At 28.8% G+C, this 5987-nt stretch overlaps 1 pseudogene; it reads right to left on the bottom strand.

Annotated features, from left to right (window-relative positions):
* Window positions 1-4367: 4367 nt before the first annotated feature.
* On the bottom strand, window positions 4368-4921 carry LOC121116258 (uncharacterized; annotated as a pseudogene).
* Between the last annotated feature and the right edge of the window lie 1066 nt (window positions 4922-5987).

A 5987-nucleotide genomic window follows, 5' to 3' on the forward strand; every position in this document is an offset into this window, starting at 1 on the left:
CAAAGGAAATACTTCCTTCTTATATACATATGCTTAAAACTATTCGGGTAGGTGTTGCTTTAGCGCCGGCCTTTGTGTTTTTTTTCTTTTTCTATGCATACTTTGCTTACATATTGATCGTAAAAGAAATATCTCTTTTAAAAAAATAATAATAATAACATTTTTTTCACTTTTAATTAAGTCTTATGATAATTATATAGATCTTGAAAATTAATTTAATCCGAATTTGTAATTTTAAAAAAAAGATTCGGAAATAAAAATAATTTAGACAGATGTTTGAATTATATATTTGTCGATGTTTCAAAAATAGAATGATTTCCTAAATACAAAATGTCCATCATCAGACATTGGTCCTTATGCAGACCCCAATACAAAGTTCTTGCGTCACTACTAAGTATTTAATATTAAAAATTATTTTTCATTAAAAAGAAAACCATATCTAAATTTTCCTTACTTTGGACCTTTCCATTTTTGCGATTGTAGCTTTACGAAGTATATTTAAAAATATCTATAATGCACCATGTTTTTGTGAGGAGGGTCTGATGCAAATTGAAATGTGCAAGCTTCGTTTTTTTTTTCATTTATTTATTGGATTTTTCAAAAATAATTTATATTAAAAAAGTAGACTTCCCCTTTTTTTTAAATTCACCTTATTCAAAAGGGGCCAATCCTTTTGTCAATGTTGAGTCTCCAATCCAATTCCCTACATCTGCTGATATGTATGCCTTTGCAAGATCAATTCGGACGAGTCTATATTATGTAGAATATTACCAAAACGACACCGAAATTTTGGAACCATTCAACATCTAATTTGATGTACTATACATACTTTGTAACAAGACACCATGATGTAGTTAATTGAATTTAAAAAAAATGGAGGCACGTACTATTTATTTTATTTTACAGACATAGTCTATTGAACCGAGAAAAATTATAATTTCAGTTGGCGATTTTATTTTTCCTATTTATGCAATCCTCCCTTCAAATTTCTTTCCTATATTTGCCTTCCAATGCAATGTAAAAAATGCATGGGTGGTCCTTTTGTTGCTCTCTTTGATGATTTTGAAGTAACATTTACTTTAAATAAAAATAAATTCTTATTTTTTTATTGTGACGATCAGTTTTGGCTACTTTAAGTAGAATTTGTGGTACACTCAGAGTGTTAATAAGAATAATTTGTGGGTAGAAATTTACAATAGTTCATGGAAGTGAACAAATGAATTCTTAAATCATTTTTAAGAAAAATCCCTAACTTGCTTTTATGTTGATGGGCCACATATTATAAACATAACAAAATGTCCCTTATTTAATATGATGTTACAAATTTCTTTGATTGAGATGTTGCATTTTACGTTTATCCATCTATATAATATTCTATTTATATTTCTAATCATTTATGAAGATAATTATAATAATTGTTGTACTTGAGATTTTTGTAAAAATGGGATTGAGCTCTATCTGTAATTAGTTATATCATAATGGTTTGTTGCAACGTTTTACAAAAATAGTCAACTAAGGTACAATATACAAATGCAATCTAATGAATCCCCGATATAAGTAGGTATAGAAAATTGGTGTGCGTCAACATAAAAAAATTAATAAATTTATTTCCGTCAATTATAGGTTGTTTTTTCCAGATAATTGACAAAGTACAGAATATAACTTTACTGTATAGTCTTCTTTTTAATTGATAAAATATATTTTGGCCCTGATATTGCATTTCAAGTACAATTTGACCCATTTCTAATTCTTTAATCGAGACGATTAATTTTCGCTACTTGAAGTGCAATTCGTAGCAAATTCAAAGTATTAATCAGAATAATTTGTTATAGTATCAATTAAAAAACACACAATTATTTGCTTTTGTATGTAAAAGATTTGAGGCTTTTTGGAATGAAAATGAATGTATGAGCCTCTAGGGAGTGTCAGTCCTTATTGAGGACTGAAAACTTCAGTCCTGTCCATCTAAGTTTCATCCAGTCCTGTTGAGTCCTGCATATCAGTCCTAAAACTTATAAAGTTCGGACATTCACTCAACTTTATTTCTTCTTATTTTAATCAGTTCTAGTACTGACAGTTTTATGGACTGGTTTGAAGGACTGATAGTGCCAACTAGTCTGAAAAGATAAGGACTCATACATTACTAAAACCTCAACTCAACAAAACCCACATACTCCAAATCTTATTTTGGCAAATATTCAAAAGTTTATTAATATCTTCAACGCTAAATGCAAAAAAGAAGGTCAATCTACGAAAAAACGTATTATAGCATAACCTAGACTATTGCTTTACAGTATGACCCGCTCATAGTGAGACGATTGGGATAGAATAAAATATCCCTGAAAACAAGTACCAAAATAACAGATTCATGTTCAAGATCACCGATGAAATCTTTAAACTGTATTATTATATCTATATATCATTGGTCAGATTATGACGGATTACATAAAATGCAAATCCTATAATCATTTTACCATAATAAGATCAAAGCATTATATAATGCTCCTTATGACATTTTAAGCATAAAAACTGGGACTATCAGTTTCTTTAATGTCCACTAAAGTACTAGTACAAAACATCGAAAGGAACTACAAAATGTAAAATGTACATAACGTCGAACTTAAAAATTGCAGAACGGACTGTTTTTATGAGGATATTCTGAAATAATAAACAAATATCTAACAAAATGAAATACAAAAACAAAGATATCTAAGTAGAGGATGATATTGTAACCAATTAATATATATTTACGTATCCCTTAATATAATCAAAAAATAATTTCATTGATTATGAATACATATTAAGACTCAAAATCATTAGTTTACTAAATAAATCAGTCTTGATGTATGCTATTAATTTTCTTAATATATAAAAGGGTTTTCAATGATTTTGAGTTTCTTCACCTATTTTGTATTGTTATTTTTTTAAATTCATAATAATATAATCAATTAGCTTGATAACTAGCGATGTAAATCGTGTGTATTTTTAAGCTATCCCATTTTTTTGCAATTTATAATCCAATGAAACATTTTTCTTTTCCTTAGCTGTTGTCATTATAATTATGCTCATGTGTAGTGAACTTCCTTTCCTACTAAACTCAATTATATTCCAAACCTGATTAAACATTTTTGCGTGCTCATACAAGATGGAGAATATCATTGAAGATGATTTGTTGCAGAGTTATATGAATCTGAGTATAATTAAAGATCGACATTGGAGTAATTCTTGCCAATGTTATTGTTTATATCATTCTTTCCCTCCTCCCCGGTCATTGTTGATTGTAGCTGATCTAATGAAGCGTCATGACAGCTAAGCTGCTCTCTCTAAACATTTTTTAAATTGTAAATATTGCTCTTCGGTTTCTATTTTTTAATATACATATGTAATTAGAGTGATTACGTTTTTTATATTATATATATTTGAAGTAAATTTTTGCAACCTTTCAGGGTTGAAATTGTTTCGAAATATCCTCTTAAAAATTGTTTGTTTACGTTTTGTCTGTTAAACGTTTTGTCTTTCGACGTTATGTCGAGCACCACTCACTACATCGTAGCAAAGTGACGTGAAAGATATTCGTCAAATTCTGGAAATGAGACATTTCACCAATGGTTCCGAGGATAATACCTCGAAAATAGAATGTTTTAATATTGGTATAATATGAAATAGATAAAAAAATCATTAGTCTATCCGAGTATTTTTTTAAAAGGCATTTGTTTGACAAAGATATTTGAATTTATACATTTATATTCATAATACAATAACAAAATCTATTCAAAAAAATTTAGGTAATAAGTTCATACTTTTCTCATTATTTCCTATTAATCGAGTTTTACGTAGTCCCATATATAATAAAAGAGACAAAAATACAGATTATTTATTGTTTCGATCAGCTCACTGGGATTCACAAATATTATTTCATCTGGTCTTTTTTAGTCAGACAGAACATTCAAAAATGTATTTTCGTGTTTGTAATCGTCATATAAAAAACAATCGTACAATAAAATAAATCTTGTTTAGTGATATCCAACGAAATTAGTACTCGCAAAACACTTGATGAGAAAAATTCAAATCAAGAACGGTTTCAAGATGGGTAATATATATAAATCAAATAATATCTTTTAAAATCATCCAGAACTTTATTTTAATTTTACTTTTTATTTAATATAATTTGAATCACCGTTTGTATATTATTCGAATCTTTTCAAAGCATAAAGTGTGTAAAGCTGCAACACAATATGAAAATAATTTTTAAATGTATGAGTTCTAATATCATTTGTAGAAAAAAAAGTGTATGTTTTTACACCGTAACTAAAGTGAAAATACATTAATTGAATTAAGTTTAATTTTGTGCAACAATTCAAGTAATATTGTAATAAATTCCAATTTTTTTAGATAAATAAATATATTTCAATTTTAAGACTGGCAAATTATGAATAAATAAATATATCACAAACAAAAAGTTCCTTCTTAGGCATGGTATGGAGCAGGGGCAGGATGGTAAACAGGAGCGGGCTTGTAAGGAGCTGGCTTGTAGGAAGCAGGCTTGGGTTCATACTTGGGGTAAGTTGGGACACCTCGTATTTAACATCAGCGACGAATCCAGCATAGTCATCAGCGGTGTAGGTGACAGTTTGGACACGACCATCGGGAAGAGCAACTTGGTAGGATCCAGCGACAGTCTTGGCATCAGAGTTTTCCTCAGCAGAGAACTTGGTTCCGGAGTAGTCATCAGCAACACCGTATTGGAAAGCATAGGGCTTGGGTGACTCATCATAAGGAGCGGGTTTGTATGCAGGTGCTGGGTGGTAGGGAGCAGGAGCTGGATGATAGGGGGCTGGATGAGGAGCAGGATGATCTCCAAAAACGGAGGTGAGGAGGGTACAAGCAACGACGAAGCGGAACATTTTTGTTGATTGGAGTTTGAACTGAAACTGTGATTTTTCAAAGGAAATACTTCCTTCTTATATACATACACTCAAAAACATTCGGGTAGGTGTTGCTTTAACACAGGCCTTAGTGTTTTTTTCTTCAGTGTATTACATGTTCATTGCATTACACAATATTTTTTTTCTTTAAATTAATATATTTTGACTAGTAATTAAATCATAAAATATGATGATTACTAACTTAAGAATTGGAATAAATGATACTGATATGTTCTGAATCGGTTATTTTTTTAGCACCATCGTGAAGCATCTTTATTAACATGTATGATCACATTATTTTATTTTTGAAATATTTTATTTTATTTATATAGAGAAGTTGTTTAGTTATCTTACCCAGATTCAGATTTGGACCTCAACGGCTTTCGATACGGAAATTTTTGAGAGTATATTAGTCATTCAATTAGTATTTATATATTATTGCAAAGTTCGCTAGTTACTTTATAAAATCTCCTCCAAAATTATCTATTTTTGTCCCTTTTCTGTATTAAAAGTTTTATTTGATAGTTTCCAATTAATTTTAATAATATTTTTTTCTAATAGTACGATTTATTTTTATAGATACATTAAATGTCTTTTAATACGTCACCATTTGAATAGATGAGTACTTGGGTTAGATACTTCCGACTTGAATTGAACTTTGGTGAATATTTTGAAAGCTTGCAACTCGACTTGTAATGGATTACTTTTTCATTTTTTTAATAATAAATATTTAAATTTTTTATTTGTGAGACTAAAAAGGTGGTTTAAAGATTACTGTTAGTTTATTGATAATTCATTTCAATAACTAATTTATATTGAATACATCTTTTACATAAATTTGATGATATAACTGTGAATTGAAAAAATGTACTTAAAAAAATGATGTAATAACATTGACGTTTTTATTTTTTAAATCTTGCGTCCAAAATTTTCTGATAAATAACCAAAACACAAATTATTAAATTTTGAAATTTTTAAAAATTGAGCCTCAATTTTGTGTTGTCAACATGGCAATATTTTGTACTTGATATGGTACTGAAATCAAATCTCGATTTTCGATAT

The sequence above is a fragment of the Lepeophtheirus salmonis genome, chromosome 4 (genome assembly GCF_016086655.4).
Source record: "Lepeophtheirus salmonis chromosome 4, UVic_Lsal_1.4, whole genome shotgun sequence".
Lineage (NCBI taxonomy): Eukaryota > Metazoa > Arthropoda > Copepoda > Siphonostomatoida > Caligidae > Lepeophtheirus > Lepeophtheirus salmonis.